Consider the following 21,085-nt stretch of genomic DNA (forward strand, 5'->3'; position numbering starts at 1 on the left):
ATAGCACATCTTGCTGTCTCTCAAAAATGAGAAGAGAGAGAAATCTCCCCCAGTGGGCCCAGCCAAGCAGCGCTGATGCACTATCTCACCTGGGAAGACTGCCCAGCTTTCTTTTTCTTTCTTTCTTTTCTTTTTAAAATAGAGATGGGGTCTCATTATGTTGCTCAGTCTGGTCTCAAACTCCTGGGCTCAAGTGATCCTCTCACCTCAGCCTCCCAAAGTGCTGGGATTACAGGCATAAGCCACTGCACCCAGCCCAACTGCTCTGTTTTCATAAGTGTTGCGGGGGCGGAAGGGGGCATTTTTGGTTGGTTTTGGGTGGTAGTTCCTTTTTTTGCGTTGTTTTTAATCAGATTCACAGGTTGACTCAAATAACATTGTCATGGTTATTAACCCCTTTGGCAGAAATGAGAAAAATCAAAAGCTATGCAAATAGATAACGAAGGATCAATTCCAGGAAGAGGAAAATGTGGGAGAGGCATTTTACAGCTTATCAAGATCAAAGGAAGAGACCATCTCTTAACAAAACCAAACCCTGAAACTCACCATCACAGAACTGTCAAAAGGTTTCTGCATCCCCACTATGGCACCCATTACCATGACTAGCCCAGAGTATTTCCAAACTATTGCTATTCATCATATTTTCCTCAGCACCTCCTATTTGTAACTTAACAATATTTAACAACGGCTTCCTGGATCTCTGGCGGAGACAGATTGAGGCTGCAGTATTTCAATTTGCCAGCAGGTGTCACCCCAGCCAACACGATTCAGGGAAGCCTAAAAAGGTGAGGTTATTTTTCCCTACACCTTTGACGGCACCAAAATGTGTGTGGGCAAGAGCAAAGTCCAGATTCCTAACTGGTACATCCCAGGCCCTTCATATTTGGCCCAACTCATGTTTTACTGCCTTAGTTCTTGCCAGTTCAGGCACACATTCAATCAGCAGAGGTTTATTGAACATTCGTTGTTTGTAAGGGGCTATCCGGGGGCTGGAAATGAAAAGATGACAGAGATTTCACCTCTGTTCCAGAGAATTGCATGGCTTGCTCTGCCTAGGAAAGGGCTAAGCTGCTATGTTAAAACGTTGGCAGCCGGGCGCGGTGGTTCACGCCTGTAATCCCAGCACTTTGGGAGGCTGAGGCAGACAGATCATGAGGTCAGGAGTTCGAGACCAGCCTGGCCAAGAGACCAGACTGGCCAATATGGTGAAACCCCATCCCTACTAAAAATACAAAAATTAGCTGGGTGTGGTGGCAGACACCTGTAATACCAGCTACTTGGGAGACTGAGGCAGGACAATTGCTTGAACCCAGGAGGCAGAGGTTGCAGTGAGCTGAAGATCATACCATTGCACTCCAGCCTGTGCAACAGAGCGAGAGTCCGACTCAAAAAAAGAAAAAATTGACTAAGCTGCTACAACAAATATGTGTGCATACATATACACATATATGCTATTATATATTATGTAGTATATACATATAGATATACATGTTATACATGTGTATATATGTATGTATATTTGTCATAGCAGCTTAGCCAATGCTATGGATATGGATAATTATATACTTATATTTCATATATATTATATATATTTATATTAATTGCAGATAATTATATATAAATGATGTATATAATTATTCATATTTATAGCATTGGCTAAGCTGCTATGGCTAAGCTGCTAAATTTTTTTTTTTTTTTGGAGACTGAGTCTCACTCTGTCACCCACACTGGAGTGCAGTGGTGTGATCACAGCTCACTGAAGCCTCGACCTCCCAGGCTCAAATGATCCTTCCACCTCAGCCTCCTGGGTAGCTAGAATTGCAGGTGTGGGCCACCACACCCAGCTAATTTTTGTATTTTTCATAGAGGTGGCATCTCACCATGTTGTCCAGGCTAGTTTTGAACTCCTGGGCTCAAGCCATCCACCCTCCTCAACCTCCCAAAGTGCTGGGATTACAGTTGTGAGCCACCGAGCCCAGACTACTAATCTGAATTAGCAGCTATATATGAAATATATATGAAACACATATATTTCATAGCCATTGCTATGGATATGGATAATTATATATAAGGTATATGTTTATATTATATATAATTATGTATGAGATATAATTTTATATTTATATTATGTATAAAGGTATGTACACATGATATAGATATAAAATTATGTTTATATTATATATAAATTTGTGTAAATAATTTATAAATGTATACATAATATAGATATAAATTTATTTATACATATATAGATATAAAATTATTTAACATTTATATATAAAATTATCCATATCCATAGCATTGGCTAAGCTGCTAAGCTGCTAATCTTAATTATAAGATATAATTATACATATGAGAGGTACATAAGATACTGGATAAGCTACTCAGAGGTTTAAAGAAGATACAATTAATTTATTTCTCCAGCAAAAGACCAGGCGTGGATGGTCCAGACTGGTCGGGATACTCAACTCCATCGGGTTAGTCAGGGCCATGGCTTCCTCCCATCCCCTTGCCTCACAGATCCTAGGATGTTGTCTTTGGCCGCATGGTCAAAGCTGAGTCATAACCTCATCCATGCTTCACCCTGGAGAAGGGAAGGGAAAAAGTGGAGGGCATGCAATTTTGCTTTTAAGCAAGAAACACAGAAGTCACACCTAGCACTTCCATTCACATTCTAGGGCATGGACCTACTCCTATGGCCACAAATAGCTACCAGGAAGGCTGGGAAATGTAGCCTTTTGTTAGGCAGTGATAACCCTAGTTAGAAATGTCGGGCAGCCTGGGCGACATAGCAAGACTCCGTCTCTACAAAAATAAAGAAATGGACAAATTAGCTGGACATGTGGTATACGCCTGTAGTCCCAGCTACTCAGGAGGCTGAGGCAAGAGGATTGTTTGAGCCCGAGAGTTTAAAGCTGCAGTGAGCTATGATGACACTACTACACCCAAGCCTGGGTGACAGAGCAAGAACCTCTCAAATAAAACATAAAATAAAATAAAAACGGGGCAACTAGCAGTCTGGTCAGAAAGCATCTCTCTCTTTCACACCTCACTTTATTTTTAATTGATTTGTGAAACAACTTTGTATCTTCTAGTGTTGCCATCAGTTGCAATTGCATAGTTTAGAAATGCCAGTTCATAGAAATTTCTGGTGAGTAGAACGTCCTGTAGCAGTTTACTGTGCACATTTCATGTTAATGAGACATCTATTACTTCCTCCTCAGGGATGACAAGTGTTATCACAATGGCAATTGAGCTGATAAAATTCCAGTAAAATGAAACTTAGAATCAAGTTGTCTACTCAAGAGAATGCAACATTTGAGTAGGCTCTTGAAGCATGCATAGAAGCTAACCAAGCAGAAAAGAAGGAGGAAAATTCCAGAGTGTGAACAGCATGTGCAGAGACCTGTAGTCTTGTGGGAGATAAGGTATGTTCATTGTGGGGAGTGGGTATGTGTGTAGGGAAGGCAGGTGAGAGAGAAAATGGGGTGGAATCAGGTTGCACCAGGCCTTATACATCAAACTGAGGAAGTTTGATTTTACCCTGCAGAGTAGATGCTTTGGGTGTTGCATTAGTCTGTTCTCACACTGCTATAAACATACCACCTGAGACTTGGTAATTTATAAGCAAAAGACCTTTAATTGACTCACAGTTCCACCTGGCTGGGAAAACCTCAGGAAACTTAGAGTCAAGGTGGAAGGAGAAGGAGAAGCAAGTACCTTCTTCACAAGGCTGCAGGAGAGAGAGCACAGGGGAAACTACCACTTATAAACCATCAAATCTTTTGAGAACTCACTATCGTGAGAATAGCACAGGAGAAACTGCCCCCATGATCCAGTCACCTACCACCAGGTCCCTCCATCGATACGTGGGGATTACAAGTCGAGATAAGATTTAGGTGGGGACACAGAGCCAAGCCATATCAGGAGGTCCTTCCCAGTCCAAGAACCATGACCATGTCCAAAAATTCTGTCACTCCATGGGTTGGGGTCCAGGTAGCCAGCTGATAGGTGTTTTTGTTGTTTTGTTGTTTGAGATGGAGTCGTACTCTGTTGCCCAGGCTAGAGTCCAGTGACACCATCTTGGCTCACTGCAACCTCCGTCTTCTGGGTTCAAGCGATTATCCTACCTCAGCCTCTTGGGTAGCTGGGATTACAGCTGCCCACCACCACGCCTGGCTAATGTTTGTATTTTTAGTAGAGACGGGGGTTTCACCATGTTGGCCAGGCTGGTCTCGAATTCCTGACCTCAGGTGATCCCCCCACCTTAGCCTCCCAAAGTTCTGGGATTACAGGCATGAGCCACCACACCCAGCCCCCAGCTGACAGTATTTGACCCTCACTGTCTTGCTCATAGTTAGCTGACAGCTCCGCGGATGAACTCCTGACCCGGGACAGGCAAATCTGATCCTTCCTCTCAGGAATCTGAAAGTGGGATTGAAACCACTGCTTATTGCTGACCTGTGTCTAGAACAATAACAAATACACTGGAAACAGTGGGGCAGCCCTAAGAGCTGTGTAAGGGCAGAATCAGACAAAGCTGTTCTGCAGGGGACAGACAACTGAAGCAGGTGTGCAGAGCAAAGCAGGGATGAGAGTCAGAAAAGGTATATGTGGGTTTCCACCCAGACTCCAATTCCTAGCTCCTTTTCCTCCCTAAGGCTGGGCAGCATTTTCCACTGCTTGGGTTGCATAGTACCCCTTTATTGTCCTCTTTTCTTTTTTCCTTCAAATAGCTTGAGTAATAAATTATTTACAGCATAGGCTAAACTGCTGCTGCTGCCCCAAAGACCCCCAAATATAGCTCCAACAGGATAGTTTACCTATTATATCTGTAGGCAGGCATTCCAGGGAGGCTGGGCGCTCCGAGGCACTAGGACATCCAGGTAACCAGGCTTTTTCTCTCTCTGTTTCCCAGCAGTCCATGTCTTAAAGTATTGCTTTTCTCTGCAAGATCAAAGCTAGCTCCCAGCACCACACCTACACACCAGGGAGGAATATGCTCAGGATTTAGAAGGGCAAGACTCAGAAATGGTATACACCACTTCTGCTCACAACTCATTGGCCAAAACTTAATAATAACCCCACCTAGCTGCAAGACAGTCTAGGAATATAGGTCTTAGTTGGACAGCTGAAATCCTATTCTATGGAAGAAGGAGAGAATAGATAATGAAGGAACAATTCACTGTCTGCCTGATGGTTTCTGTAAATGGCACCCAAAGAACCCCCATTTGAGCTCCATGTAGCTTTTCTTGGCCGCTTCAAGCTAAGCTGATGGCTCCCTTTTCTGTACGTGGTTCTCAGCCTGTATCACTGCTCTGTGCTCATCTGTTTGTTGGTTACTTGGTTGGGTTTCGTTGTTGTTGTTGTTGTTGTTGTTGTTGTTGTTGTTGCTGCTGTTGAGATGGGGTCTTGCTCTGTCATCCAGGCTAGAATGCAGTGGCACAATCACAACTGACTGCAGTCTCAACCTCTGAGGTTCAAACAATCCTCCCACCTCAGCCTCCCAAGTAGCTGGGACTATAGGTATGTGCCACCATGCCCAGCTAATTTAAAAAATTGTTTTTAGTAGAGACGAGGCCTCCCTATGTTGTCCAGCCTGGTCTCTAATTCCTGGGCTCAAGCGATCCTCCTGCCTAGGCCTTCCAAAGTGTTGGCATTACAGGCATGAGCCACCGTGCCTTGCCTCATTCATCTGTTAATTTATCTATATGGAAGAGACAGTTAGTGATCTCTAATTTCTGCTCCTTCCCACTTCCTTGGTAGTTAAGTCCCCCTCCCCCAAGTGTTACGTTTGGCACATTGCTAAATGGAATAAAGCTGACATTCGCCAGGCTCCCTTACTGAGAGGTATGGTAGTATGATTCGGTTCTGGGCTGGACGCAGTGGCTCACACCTGTAATCCCAGCACTTTGGGAGGCCAAGGCTGGAGGATCATTTGAGCCCAGGAGTCTGAGATCAGCCAGGGCAACATAGAAAAACCTTGCCTCTGCAAAAAATATGAAATAGCTGGGTGTGGTGGCACAGCCTGTAGTCCCAGCTGCTCAGGAGGCTGGAGAGGGAAGATCCTTGAGTGTGGGAAGTCGAGGCTTTAGTCAGCCATGATTGTGCCACTGCACTCCAGCCTGGGTGACAGAATGAGACTCCATTTCAGAAAAAAATAATAAAATTCTGGCCAGTGAGATGACAGCTTCCAGGAAACCCTATAAAAGATAGCTGGCATGCACCCATTGCCAATTCTTTCTGTCTTCCATATTTCTCTTGGTTGGAATAGCAGTGTAATGGCTGGAGCTATGGCAGCTGCCTAAGATCATGAGATATCCTGGGAGTGGAAGCCATACATGTTAGAGCAACAAGACAGAAGTCTTGGTTCACAACACTGTGGTGTGCCATACTAGCTCTGGGATACTACACACATTATTTCTGAGAGAGAAAGAAACTATTTGATTTTGGAGGGATCTCCTTTACTCCCAGCCAAACCTAATGCTTATCCTACAACCTGTGTCCTTGAAATTTTCCAATGGACTACCAGCCCTGAAGAGCAAGGACTGATTCTTGTTCATCTGTGCATGTCTAGTGCCCTTTCTTCAGATTATATCCACGGGTACGAGGCAAATTTCACTTTGACCTTAGTCAGGTTGGTTCCTTTCCACAAATAGTCCACTAGACCTTCAGGGTAACACTATTAGGCTTTGCCAGTCCACTCACTTTCTTTCTTTTCTTTTCTTTTCTTTTTTTTGAGATGGAGTTTTGCTCTTGTTGCCTAGGCTGGAGTGCAATGACGCAATCTCGGCTCACCACAACCCTCCCGGGTTCAAACGATTCTCCTGCCTCAGCCTCGTGAGTAGCTGGGGTTACAAGCATGTGCCACCACACCCGGCTAATTTTGTATTTTTAGTAGAGACGAGGTTTCTCCATGTTGGTCAGGCTGGTCTCAAACTCCCAAACTCAGGTGATCCTCCTGCCTCGGCCTCCCAAATGCTGGGATTACATGTATGAGCCACCGTGCCCAGCCTGACTCATTTTCTTACTCATGCAAGCATGGTTTCCAGCCCACTCTGTTCTGCTCAGATCCTCTCACTCTCAGGCTGACCTAGCTGCTAAGAGTCAGAAAAATTGAAGTGTTTAAGCCAATAGTTGCCTCTTCTTCCCAACACCAACTGAAAGGCTCACTTTTTCCTCTCCTTGCCTCTTGTTATAGCAGGGGTTGCTGTTTCTCCCATCAAAGGTGAGGCTCTCATTCCTGCCTTGCATCTTGGCCAAGAGTCCTTGGTAGGAACATAGAACTGTCTATCATCCCTTCGTTCTCCTGTCTCAATCTCCAGCTCCTTCAGATCTTTTCTACTGATTCCATAATATGCACAAGTCATGTTCAGTAAGAACAAAACAACACACATACACAGCCTTAACACGTCAACTCCACTCGTATCTCCTTTGCAAGTAAACTTCTCCAAAGAGTGGTCCATACCCACAGTCCCATGGCCTCATTTCCTGTTCATTCTTCACCCCAATCAGCGTCATCACCCAAGACACTCCTGTTGCTAATGTCAGCAGACATGTTTCCATCCTCTTCTTTCCCTCTCAGCAGTGGTGAATCATGTTAGCTGCCATGCCTTGGCTTCCGGTGGACCTGGCCTCTTCCTCATACCTCTGCAGAGCCTTCCTCTTCTGCTCAGTTATTCAAATAATGGTTGGCCGGAAGGTACTAGATGCACTCTTTTTTCTCACTCTGTCCTCTTCCCTACTGCCTCCTGTGGCTAATTTTTGTATTTTTAGTAGAGACAAGGTACCTTCCCCCCCCCTTTTTAATCTAGAGAAAGGGAATTGTAACACCTGTTTCACGGGGTTGTTGTGAAGATTAAATGATATCTACACAATGTGCCCAACAGAGTTCCCTGTGCATAAAATTGCATATCATATACTCAGATACTCTTAGTCCCTTCTTCCTGTAACCAACAGGAACCAACCACTGGTGAACCACAAGACAGAGAATTCCTGACCCGGTCCTCAGCCAAAGTCTGCCTGTACTTCCTGCTCTCTGGGTTCTCGTGGTGTCTACCTGTTGCATGGTGGTCAAGGATGACGTCCTCTTGGTAATCCATGCTCTTTGTCTTACTCCTTTTCCAGTAAAAACAGAAAAGGTGACATAAATAAGAAATAGGACATCGAGACCAGGTGCAGTGGTTCACACTTGTAATCCCAGCACATTGGGAGGCCAAGGAGAGTGGATCATTTGAGGTCAGGGGTTCAAGACCAGCATGGCAAACATGGTAAAACCCTATCTCTACTAAAAACACAAAAAGTAGCCGGGCGTGGTGGCAGGTGCCTGTAATCCCAGCAACTTGGGAGTCTGAGGCAGGAGAATCGCTTGAGCCTTGGAGGCGGAGGTTGCAGTGAGCTGAGGTCACGCCACTGCACTCTCCAATCTGGACAACAGAGTGAGTTCCTGTCTCCAAAAAAAAAAAAAAAAGCACATCGAGGGGTGGGGCTGGGCGAATTCTAAGACCATCATCAATTACTTTCAAACAAGGCAATTTGGCTGGGCGCAGCAGTGGCTCACGCCTCTAATCCCAGCACTTTGGGAAGCCAAGGCAGGCGGATCACTTAAGGTCAGGAGTTCGACCAGCCTGGACAACATGGTAAAACCCCGTCTTTACTAAAAATACAAAAATTAGCTGGGCATGATGGTACATGCCTGTAATCCTAGCTACTCAGGAGGCTGAGGTGAGAGAATGACTTGAGCCTGGGGGATGGAGGTTGCAGTGAGGTGAGATGCCACTGCACTCCAGCCTGGGCAATAGAGTGAGACTCTGTCTCAAAATAAATAAATAAATAAATAAAAAACAAACAAACAAATAAGCAACTTAATCATTCCATTTTTATGTAATGCCTCCCTAGGCACAATGCCTGAGACTACAGACTGGGACAGATAATGGAAATAAGCAAAGGGTGAAAAACACATTTCCTGATGCTTCCAACCTACCAGCCTAAGGAAGTCTTACTAGACACAGCGGTTCTCAGTCTCATCAGCTCCAACTCCCCTAAATGTATAAATATACTTTTATAGTATACAAATGTGATAAATACACTGTGTTTATTAATCATCAGTGATATATAAATTTTATTTAATTTTTTATTGCCAAGTCCAGCCTGGGCAACATAGTAAGACCCTCATCTCTCTAAAAAAAAAAAAAATGCTTGAACAAGGGCTCTCTCTGTATTTGTTTTTACAGCTGTATATGAATCTGCAGTTATCTCCAGAAAAATCTGAATTAAAAATGAGATGTAGCCGGGTGTGGCAGCTCACAATTTGGGAGGCTGAGGCAGGTGGATCACCTGAGGTCAGGAGTTCGAGACCAGCCTATCAACATGATGAATCCCCATTCCTACTAAAAATACAAAAAATTACCTGGGTGTGGTGGCGGGCACCTGTAATCCCAGCTACTTAGGAGGCTGAGCCAGGAGAATCACTTGAACCCGGGAGGTGGAAGTTGCAGTGAGCCAAGATAGCGACAGTGCACTCCAGTCTGGGCAACAAGAGTGAAGCTCCATCTCAAAAAAAGAAAAAAGAAAAAAAGGTGCAGCTCATGGAACGTGCCTGCAGCTCTTGGGGTTCCTGCAGCTCTTGGGGTTCCTGTGTCTTTTTTCGCTGTCTGAGCTGGACCTACACACCAGCAACCATGTCTAAGGGACCTACAGTTGGTACTGATCTTGGCACCACCTACTCTTGTGTGGGTGTTTTCCAACACGGAAAAGTAGAGACAATTGCCAATGATCAGGGAAGCCAAACTACTCCAAGCTATGTTGCCTTTACAGACACCAAATGATTGGTTGGTGATGCCACAAATAATCAAGTTGCAGTGAACCCCATCAACACAGTTTTCAGTGCCAAATGTCTGACTGGATGCAGATCTCATGATGCTGTTGTCCAGTGTGATGTAAAGCATTGGCCCTTCATGGTGGTGAGTGATGCTGGCACGCCCAAGGTCCAAGGAGGATACAGGGGAGAGACAAAAAGCTTCTACCCAGAGATGTCCTCTATGGTTCTGACAAAGATGAAGGACATTACAGAAGCTGATCTTGGGAAAACAGTTACCAATGCTGTGATCACAGTGCCAGCTGACTTTAACAACTCTCAGCATCAGGCTACCAAAGATGCTGGAACTATTGCTGGTCTCAGTGTACTTAGAATTATCGACGAGACAACTGCAGGTGCTATTGCTTATAGCTTAGACAGAAAAAGGTTGGAGCTGAAATAATTATGCTGATCTTTGACCTGGGAGGTGGCACTTTTGATGTGTCAGTCCTCACTATTGAGAATGGGATCTTTGAAGTCAAATCTACAGCTGGAATGCCAGGCACAGTGGCTCATGCCTATAATCCTAGCACTTTGGGAGGCCGAGGTGGGCAGATCACTTGAGGTCAGGAGTTCAAGACCAGCCTGGCCAAAGTGTTGAAACCCCATCTCTACTAAAATACAAAAATTAGCCCGGTGTGGTGGTGTGCACCTGTAATCCCAGCTACTTGGTAGGCTGAGACAGGAGAATCATTTGAACCCAGGAGGTGGAGTTTGCAGTGAGCCAAGGTCATGCCACTGCACTCCAGCCTGGGCAACAGAGCAAGACTCCATCTCAAAAAAAAAAAAAAAAAAAAAAAAAAAATTTACACCTGGAGAACTCACTTGGGTGGAGAAGACTTTGACAACCTAATAGTCAACCATCTTATTGCTGAGTTCAAGGGCAAGCATAAGAAGGATGTCAGTGAGGCTGGGCATCGTGGCTCCCACCTGTAATCCCAGCACTTTGGGAGGCCGAGGCGGGCAGATCACGAGGTCAGGGGTTTGAGATCAGCCTGACCAACATGGTGAAACCCCATCTCTACTAAAAATACAAAAATTAGCCAGGTGTGGTGACATGCGCCTGTAGTCCCAGCTACTCGGGAAGCTGAGGCAAGAGAATCGCTTGAACCCGGGAGGCGGAGCTTGCAGTGAACCGAGATCACACCACTGTACTCCAGGCTGGGCAACAGAGCAAGACTCTGTCTCAAAAAAATAAAAATAAATATAAAAATAAATAAATAAACAAATAAAAAAGAAGGATGTCAGTGAGAACAAAAGAGCTATTTCACACTTTCATATGGTTTGTGAATGTGGTAAGTATAACTCTCTCTTCCAGCACCCAGGCCAGTATCGAGATTGATTCTGTCTATGAAGCAATTGACTTCTGTACCTCCATTACCAATGCTGGATTTGAAGAATTGACCTGAAGGACTGACTTGTTCCATGGCACCGTGGACCCCATAGAGAAAGCCTTTTGAGACACCAAACTCAACAAGTCACAGATTCATGATATTGTCCTGGCTGGTGGTTCTACTCATATCCCTAACCTTCAGAAGCTTCTCCAAGACTTCTTCAGTGGAAAAGAACTGAATAAGAGCATCAACCCTGATGAAGCTGTTGCTTATAGCACAGCTGTCCAGGCAGCCCCCCTACCTGGAGACAAGTCTGAAAATGTTCCAGATTTTGCTTCTGTTGGATGTCACTCCTCTTTCCCTTGGTATTGAAACTGCTGACGGAGTCACAACTGTCCTCATTAAGTGTAATGCTACCATTTTTACCCAGACACAGAATTTCACTGCTTACAACCACCCTGGTGTGCTTATTCAGGTTTATAAAGATGAGCATCCCATGACCAAGGATTACAACCTGTTTGGCAAGTTTTGGGGCTTTAAAAAATTTTTTTTAATGAAGAAAAGATGTTTATTTTGGCTCATGGTTCTGGAGGCTGTACAGGAAGCGTGGTGCAAACATCTCGTTTATGGCATGAGCCTTAGGGAGCTTACAATCACGGTGGAAATTGAAGGGGAGCAGTGTATCACATGGCCAGAGAGTGAAGAGGAGGATCCCAGACTCTTTTAAACAACCAGATCTCACATCAACTAACTGAGCAAGAACTCACTCATCGCCAAGAGAATGGTGCTAAGTCATTCATGAGGGATCCACCCTCATGATCAAATCACCTCCCACCGGGTACCAGCTTCACCTCTGGAAATCAAATTTCAACATGACGTTTGGAGATAGAAAACATCCAGACCACATCACAAGGTCTCTAGATGGGTCTTCTTACTGGAAATTTCCATTTCTAAGTGTTATATGTAAAAGAAACATAAAGGGAAGAATTTTGAGATGCATTTTCATCTTATTTTATCACAAATTTATTGAGATATTAGTAAATACAATAAACATCATTCTTTTAAAGTATACAATTTGACATGTTTTGGTATATATGCAGTGATACACAACTATCACTGTTTTCTAATATTATAATAGTTTGGCTGGGCGTGGTGGCTCATACCTGTAATCCCAGCACTTTGGGAGGCTAAGGCAGGCAGATCACTTCAGATCAGGAGTTCACGACCAGGCTGGTCATCATGGTGAAACCCCATGTCTACCAAAAATATGAAAATCAGCCAGGCGTGGTGGTGGGCACCTGTAGTCCCAGCTATTCGGGAGGCTGAGGCAGGAGAATTGCTTGAACATGGGAGGTTTCAGTAAGCCGAGATGGTGCCACTGCACTCCAGCCTGGGCAACAAGAGCAAAACTCTGTCTCAAAAACAAACAACAACCACAAAAATATTATAATAGTGTGATCAACCTGAAAAGAAATCCCATATCCAATAGCCGTCATTCTCCATTCACCTATTCCTCCCTCTAGAAAACATCCGTCTACTCTCTGTCTCTATGGATTGGCAAGTTTGAACTCACGGGCCTACTTCCTGCACTCCACTGTTCCTCAGATCGAAGTCACTTTTGACACTGATGCCAGTGGCATCCTCAATGTCTCTGCTGTGGACAGTAGTACAGAAAAAGAGAACAAGATTACTGTCACTAATGACAAGAGCCATTTGGACAAGGAAGATATTGAGTTGTGGTCCAGGAAGCTGAGAAGTGCAAAGCTGAAGATAAGAAGCAGAGGGACAAGGTGTCATCCAAGAATTCACTTGAGTCCCATGCATTCAACATGAAAGCACTGTTGAAGATACATTCAACATGAAAGCACTGTTGAAGCATTGTTAATCTTCGAGGCAAGATTAACAATGCAGACGAACAGAAGTTTCTTGACAAGTATAATGACATTATCAACGGAATCAGACTGCAGTGAAGGAAGAATTTGAACATCAGCAGAAAGAGCTGGAGACAGTCTGCAACCCCATCATTACCAAGCTGTACTAGAGTGCAGGAAGCACACCAGGAGGAATGCCTGCGGGATTCCCTGGTGAGGGAGCTGCTGCCTCTGTCCGTGCTTCCTCAGGGCCCACCATTGAAGAGGTTAATTAAGCCAACCCAAGAAAAGATGTAGCATCGTTCCACACAGTGAAAACATGGAAGGACTTAAATTTGTAGCAAATTCTATGGCAGCTTTAAAGTTCAGCTGCTATAGTAAATTACTGGGCATTCTCAATACTTACATATGGAACACGTGCACAAGGGAAGGAAATAACTTTGCACTTTATAAGCACTGTATTGTAAGTGGAAAATGCAATGTCTTAAATACAACTGTGTTTAAGATTGGAAAAAATGAGATGCAGGTAAATGTTATGTTACCTGTATTTTATCCTAATTTTTTAAAAAATGAGATGCACTTCACACCCATCAGATGGGCAGACATGGAGAAGTTTAATAATACTCAACTTGGCAAGAATGGAGAAAAGGGAAATTCTTAAACATTTGAGGAGCATAAATGAGTAAATTACTATGGAGAACAACTCAGAATTACCTAGTAAGATTGGAAATGCAAATGTTCTATGAGCCAGAAATTCCAGTTCTAATAAACTATTGTGAAACACTCCCACGTAGGAACAAGGATATTTGTATGAGACATTCTTTGGAATATTGTTAGTGATGGTGCAAAATAGAAAACAAAGTGTTCATCAGTGTTTCCTTTTATTTAAAAATGTTTAATTTAAAATTTTTTAAATTATAAATATTTCCCATTATTAAAAAAAGCAAGTAGTGTGTAAATATCGATGTGGAACAGGAAATGTGAATGGCAATGTCTAATTTGATTCCATGGTTTGAGGAACTGTGCATTGCCCAACAGGCACACATACCATTAGTAAGTAATTGTGGTTGTTTAAGAATACAATTACAGGCCGGGCGCGGTGGCTCAAGCCTGTAATCCCAGCACTTTGGGAGGCCGAGACGGGCGGATCACGAGGTCAGGAGATCGAGACCATCTTGGCTAACACGGTGAAACCCCGTCTCTACTAAAAATACAAAAAAAAACTAGCCGGGCGAGGTGGCGGGTGCCTGTAGTCCCAGCTACTCGGGAGGCTGAGGCAGGGGAATGGCGTAAACCCGGGAGGCGGAGCTTGCAGTGAGCTGAGATCCAGCCACTGCGCTCCAGTCCGGGCGACAGAGCAAGACTCCGCCTCAAAAAAAAAACAAAAAAACAAAACAAAACAAAAAAAGAATACAATTACAATTTTATTTTTCGTATTTAAAAAGTCACATTTCCGTGCTGCCTGCCAAAACTTAACAGATAACGTACTAGGTCATTAACACGTCCTTGTCTATTTGAAAACCTCCAGACAAACAGGCAGCTGAGCCTTGGAGCTTTGGCAATGGGAATTATTGCTTGGCTAGTAACAAACTGTTCTCAGGACTCAAAGATACTAAGGAGGGCACAGCCTTGAGGAGCCAAGGGTGATTGTTGGAAAACACAAATGCAACATTCAAGACACAGGAAGTTAAGAAGTGATTCACATGAACCAAGACTGCACCATTGCACTCTAGCCTGGGTGACAAGAGTGAAACTCCATCTCAAAAAAAAAAGAAGGCAATGCAAGACACTGATGTGTCTATGGAACCCAGAAGAGAATCCATCTATGGGGCAATGTAGTAGCCGTCTCCCAGTAATCCCAGCCTCCTGATATTCATGCCCTTGTGTAGTCTCCTCCCACAGTGAATCAGAGTTGGCTCTATGTGGCCAATAAAATATGGTAGAAATGATGGCATGTGGCTTTGAAGGCTAGATCATAAATGGTATTGCCAGTTCCACCTTGGTATCTGGGATTATTTGCTCTGTGGGAATCCATCCACCATATTGTCAGGACACTCAGAGAAACCCAGGGAGAGCCCCATGGAGAAAGGATCTGAGGCCCCCAACCACCAGCCAGCACCAACTTGCCAGCCATGTGAACCACACTGAAAGTGAATCCTCCAGCCCCAGTGAAGCCTGCAGATAACTGCAGTCCCAGCCGACATATGACTCCAACATGATGAACGACTCTGAGCCAGAACCACCAACTCAGCTGCTTTTGAATTCCTGACCAATGGAAACTGTGAGATAATAAATAAGTACTATTACTTTGAAAAAATTTCTTGAGCTATACACTGAAGATTTGGGTACTTCAGCATATATGTTATACTTCAATAAAAAAATTATAAAATTTAATAATTATTTAATGCAGAAAATAAATGTAATGTCATAACTGTTATATAAAAGATAAATAAAATAAAGCTAATTTATGAAAGGTACTTTAATATAAAAATACTTGACCACTACAACTCCAGAAGACCCAAGAAGTAGCTTAACGCTCACATCTTAAAAATCATCTTCAGCTGGGCACAGTGGCTCACGCCTGTAATCCTGACACTTTGGGAGGCCGAGGCGGGTGGATCACCTGAGGTCAGCAATTCGAGACCAGCCTGGCCAACATGGCAAAATCCCGTCTCTACTAGAAATAACAAAAATTAGCTGGGCGTGATGGTGGTCATCTGTAATCCCAGTGACTCGGGAGGCTGAGGCAGGAGAATCACTTGAACCCAGGAGGGGGAGGTTGCAGTGAGCCAAGATTGCACCATTTTACTCCAGCCTGGGCAACAGGAGTGAAACTCTGTCTCAAAAAAAAAAAAAAAAATCATCTTCATATATGTGCTTTATGGTACTAATGCAGGCTGAGACAAGTGTATTGAACTGGTGACTTGACTACTATAAGCAGTGCTGCCATTAGTGACTTGATTTTCCAAAACAGTAAATATGGCAGATTATATTTTCCACAAATGGTCACACAAGCATTTCTGGTCCCACCTGCTCTTCCAGAGCCTTGCCACTCCCCACTTGAAATTGGGTGGACTTGTGTGACTGCCTAAACAAAATAAAAGACTAGGTCAAAAAAGGTCATATGGTGCCAGTAAACTTTCAGTGTCCTCTAGGGACCCCAGACATTACACTTACTAGACAAAGACTTTAAATCAGCTATTAAAAATATGTTCAAAGAACTAATATATTTAAAGAACTAAAGGAAAGCATAAGAACAATGTGCACTGGGCCGGGCGCGGTGGCTCACGCCTGTAATCCCAGCACTTTGGGAGGCCGAGGCGGGCGGATCACAAGGTCAGGAGATCGAGACCATGGTGAAACCTCGTCTCTACTAAAAATGCAAAAAAAATTAGCCGGGCGCAGTGGTGGGCGCCTGTAGTCCCAGCTACTCAGGAGGCTGAGGCAGGAGAATGGCGTGATCCCGGGAGGCGGAGCTTGCAGTGAGCAGAGATTGTGCCACTGCACTCCAGCCTGGGGGTCAGAGCGAGACTCTGTCTCAAAAAAAAAAAAAAAAGAACAATGTGCACCATATGTACATCAATTATGATATAGAAATTATATTTAAAAAAGAACCAGATAGAAATTCTGAAGTTGAAAAGTACAAAACCTGAAATAAAAAATTCATTAGAGGGGTACAACAGCAAACTTGAAGATAGGTCAATTGAGATCATCCAATCTGAGGAATAGAAGGAAAATAAATGAATAAAAATAAACAAGAGACTCACAGATCTTTGAGCCACCATCAAGCATGTCAGCATATATATAATAGGAGTCCCAAAAGAGAGGAGAGAGAGAATGGGGCATAATTAATATCTTAAATAATAACAACCTACAACTTCACAAATTTGATGAAAAACATTAATATACACATCCGGAACCTCACCAAACTCCAAGTAAGATAAACTCAAAGAGATCAACACCTAAAAACATCCTAATCCAACTGTTGAAGACAAAGACAAAGAGAGAATCTTGAAAGCAGCAAGACAGAAGTACCTTGTCACATACAGTAAGGCCTCAATAAGATTAACAGAGAATCTCTCATCAGAAATCATGGAGACCAGAAGGCACTGGGGTGACATATGAAGTGCCAAAGTTAAAAAGTACTGTCAGTCAACAATTTTATATCCAGTAAAGCTATCCTTTAAAGGTGAAGGAGAAATAAAGACACTCGCTGGTTGAAAACAGAAAACTGTGGGTCAGGCATGGTGGCTCATGGTTGTAATCTCAACACTTTGGAAGGATGAGGCAGGGTGATCACTTGAGCACTAGAGTTTGAAGTTGCAGTGAACTATGATTACACCACTGCACTCCAGCCTGGGTGACGGAGACCCTGAACAAATGAAAGGAAATAGACAGTAATTATGACCCACACAAAGGAATAAAGCACTAGTAATGGTACCTCCTATACAGGTAAATGTAAAAGACATAAATGATTTTTGTGTGTGTATAAGTCTTTCCTTCTTCTACCCGATTTAAAAGATAACTGAATAAGCAATAATTATAAAGCTGTATTGGGCTTATTTTGTATGACTATAATAGCACAGACTAGTGGTGAAGTAATAGAACTATATAGGAACAAAGCTCTTGTATATTATTGAAATTAAGTTGGTATTAATTTAAAGTGGATGGCTATAACTTAAGATGTTAACTGTAATCACAAGGGCAACAGAGAACATAAATAGAAAATACAGTAAGAGAAATGATAAGAGCTGGGTGTGGTGGCAAACACTTATAGTCCCAGCTACTTGGAAGGCTGAGGTGGGAAGATTGTTTGAGCCCAGGAGTTCAAGTTTAACCTGGGCAACATAGCAAGATCCCATCTCTAAAAAAAAGAAAGTTGGGAGGCTGAGGTGGGTGGATCATGAGGTCAGGAGTTTGAGACCAACATGGTGAACCCCATCTCTACTAAAAATACAAAAATTAGTCAGGCCTGGTGGCACATGCCTGTAATCCTAGCTACTAAGGAGGTTGAGGCAGGAGAATCACTTGAACCTTGAGGCGGAGGCTGTGGTAAGCCGAGATTGTGACCTTGCGCTCCAGCCTGGGCGACAGAGCAAGAATCTGTCAAAAAAAAAAAAAAGGAAAGAAAGAAAATAAATGACAAGAGAATTAAAATGGTACATGAGAAAATATCTAACACAAAAGAGGGCAGTAATAAAGGAATAGAGGAACAATAAAATGCCGTAAGATATACAGAAAACAAATAGCAAAATGGCAGATAAAAATCCTACAATAATTACATTAAATATAAATTGATTAAACACTTCAATCAAAGGGAAATATTGAGAGAAGGATAAAAAAGACATGATCAAACTATATGCTGTCTAGGGGAGACTCAGTTTATTTTTTATTTTTTGTATTTTTGAGATGGAGTTTCACTCTTGTTGCCCAGGCTGCAGTCTTGCCTCAGCCTCTCGAGTAGCTGGGATTACAGACGCCACCACCATGCCTGGCTAAGGTTTCTATTTTTTTAGTAGAGACGGGATTTTGCCATGTTGACCAGGCTGGTCTTATATTCCTGACCTCAGGTAATCCACCCACCTCGGCCTCCCAAAGTGCTGGGATTTCAGGCATGAGCCACTGCACCTGGCCTGGGGTTCTTTATTACTCAAGCCCCAGACCATGGTAGGCAGCCCTCCTTCCTCTGTTCTGTCACCCCCACTCCCTAGCCATAGCGAGGAGAATGGAAAATGGGAAGCCAGGAGGGCCTCTGCCAGAGAAGGCTACCCTAGATGTGTGGTGAGCACGGTGCAGCAGCGGCTGGGGTAGCAGCTGCCACAGACCCCTCCCTATAAATTAAGTCCCTGTAGCCACAGCTGTGGGAGAAGTAAAACCACCTTTGCAAAATTATAACCGAGACAGTGAAAGAGATCTAACCTAACCGACTCCATATTGGTTCTACCTTTAAGCTGTCCTTGTTCCTTCCTGGGCCAAGGCTGAACTAACTTTGAGAGGAACTTAGTTTATAGCTTAAAACAAAGATGATAACAGCCTTTTCCCAAAACAAACCTCCTTCTTGCCTGGGGACTAGACTGACTTTATAGGACTAACAAATTAGCCATGAGATTAGAAATTATGGTTTAGGTGTCCTGCAGCTGGAGGCTACAAGATTCTGACCCTCCCTAAACTGCTCCTAAAATCATTGCTTGAGATATTTTGCAGACCCTGCCCTTCATGGGTCAGCTGGCACTGCCCAGATCCATAAACTGGCTCATCTGATCTCGTGGCCCCCACCTAGGAACTGACTCAGCACAAGAAGACAACATCAACTCCCTATGATTTCATCTCTGCCCGGACCGATCGGCACTCACAGCTCACTGGCTTCCCCTCTCCTGGTAAGTTGTCCTTAAAAACTCTGATCTCAGGCCTGGCGCAGTGGCCCACGCCTGTAATCCCAGCACTTTGGGAGGCTGAGGCAGGCAGATCACTTGAGGTCAGGAGTTCGAGACCAACCTGGCCAACATGGTGAAACCCTGTCTCTACTAAAAATATAAAAACTAGCCTGGCATGGTGGCGGGCACCTGTAATTCCAGCTACTTGGGTGACTGAGGCACAAGAATCAAGTGAGACTCACTTGAACCTGTGAGGCAGAGGTTACCTGAGACTGAGTTTCCCCGTCGCTACTAAAAATACAAAAATCAGCTGGGCATGATGTCACGTGCCTGTAATCCCAGCTACTTAGGAGGCTGAGGCAGGAGAATCACTTGAACCCAGGAGGCAGAGGTTGCAGTGACCCGAGATCACGCCACTGCACTCCAGCCTGGGCGACAGAGCGAGACTCCATCTCAAAAACGAAAGGTGCAAAACTTTCAATTTCTTTAGGATTGGGAGGGCCTGGAAAAAAAAAAAAAAGATCTAGCTATGTTGATAGAGATTATTTACAGATGCAAAATTTCCCCCCAAAAGGACAGCTTTGCAGGGCCATATGAAGATACGGCAAAGAAACATGTCTTGGGGTAAAATATTTTGATTTCCTTCCTTGTCTCGTACTGTTATTCCAGAGTCAGATTGGAAAGTAAGTCACAATGTACAGGGTTAAGTAAAACCCATCTGATGAGAACTTGTGGTTTGTAGGGCATGACTCCCCAGATAGGAATTTGGGCAAGATTTAAAAAAAAATCAGAGCTTAGTCCTCAGATCAGAGGATCTAGAATGACATCCCATAGCTGGTCATGCCAGCCTGAGACACCTCACAGTTGGTGCCCATCTGTACCCCAATCATGTTCCTGCCTTCTTGTAGCTGGTTGTCTGAGAAGTTCCAAGGATTCTCCTTGCGTTTCTTAGGGAACCATACGGGAGCCCCAGAGAAGAGCCCATTGTCCTGGGCTACTGGCAGCCCACCCAGGTTCATCAGGATCCACTGCACACAGGGCATGTCCTTTCCTCCCCGGGGGTGCACAGTTTGGAAGATGTCGGTGGTGTTAACGCCGTAGCGCTCAGCTGCTTGCAGGCACTGAGATAATCTGCTCCATCTGCTTTAAGGCCATGGTGGAGGCCCGGGTCTTCTTTACTGGGGCCTGCCCCTTGGGGCGCAGTGTGTTAATGAGCTCACATAGCTCTGTGCCCTCCTTGAGGAAATTCTGGAAGTTCTCGTGTCCAGGCTGGGGCCAGCCCACAAGCTTTTGGCACTGGGTGGTGACCCATTGATCTGCTCCAGGTCTGCATCATATGGATTCTCAATTTTCTGCTGCACCACCTGGCTCAGGCCACATGCAGGTACCCTGTTGGCCATTCCAATGGGTGGTGGCAGCTGTGGGGAGCATTCATGCAGGCTGGAGTGCCATGCATTCAAGGCAGGGGCTGTAGCAGCTAATGATATTATTAATATATTGGTGTTTGTCTCCTATTTTGTTTTCTGTTGGCTCTCCCCTGTTTTTGTCTTTATGGTTTTTTTTTTTTCTGTCTTCCTGTGGGTTATTTGAACATCTTTCAGAGTTCCTTTTTTTTTTTATTTATTAGTGTTTTTAAGTATATATCTTTGATTA

The 21,085-nt window shown here is 44.0% G+C and overlaps 1 long non-coding RNA gene and 2 pseudogenes across 1 annotated transcript; 2 read left to right on the plus strand and 1 right to left on the minus strand.

The window, feature by feature from the left end:
• The first annotated feature begins 233 nt into the window (after positions 1-233).
• Positions 234-9,405, plus strand: LOC117092181. The gene is made up of 4 exons (XR_004440663.1): positions 234-785; positions 3,222-3,425; positions 7,957-8,090; positions 9,231-9,405. It is a non-coding gene; the product is annotated as an uncharacterized LOC117092181 (long non-coding RNA).
• A 97-nt stretch (positions 9,406-9,502) lies between these two features.
• Positions 9,503-14,137, plus strand: LOC117094433 (annotated as a pseudogene).
• Positions 14,138-20,247: 6,110 nt separating this feature from the next.
• LOC117092060 lies at positions 20,248-20,847 on the minus strand (annotated as a pseudogene).
• Between the last annotated feature and the right edge of the window lie 238 nt (positions 20,848-21,085).

This window comes from Trachypithecus francoisi, unplaced genomic scaffold (genome assembly GCF_009764315.1).
Source record: "Trachypithecus francoisi isolate TF-2019V2 unplaced genomic scaffold, Tfra_2.0 Contig01440, whole genome shotgun sequence".
In the NCBI taxonomy this organism is placed as follows: domain Eukaryota; kingdom Metazoa; phylum Chordata; class Mammalia; order Primates; family Cercopithecidae; genus Trachypithecus; species Trachypithecus francoisi.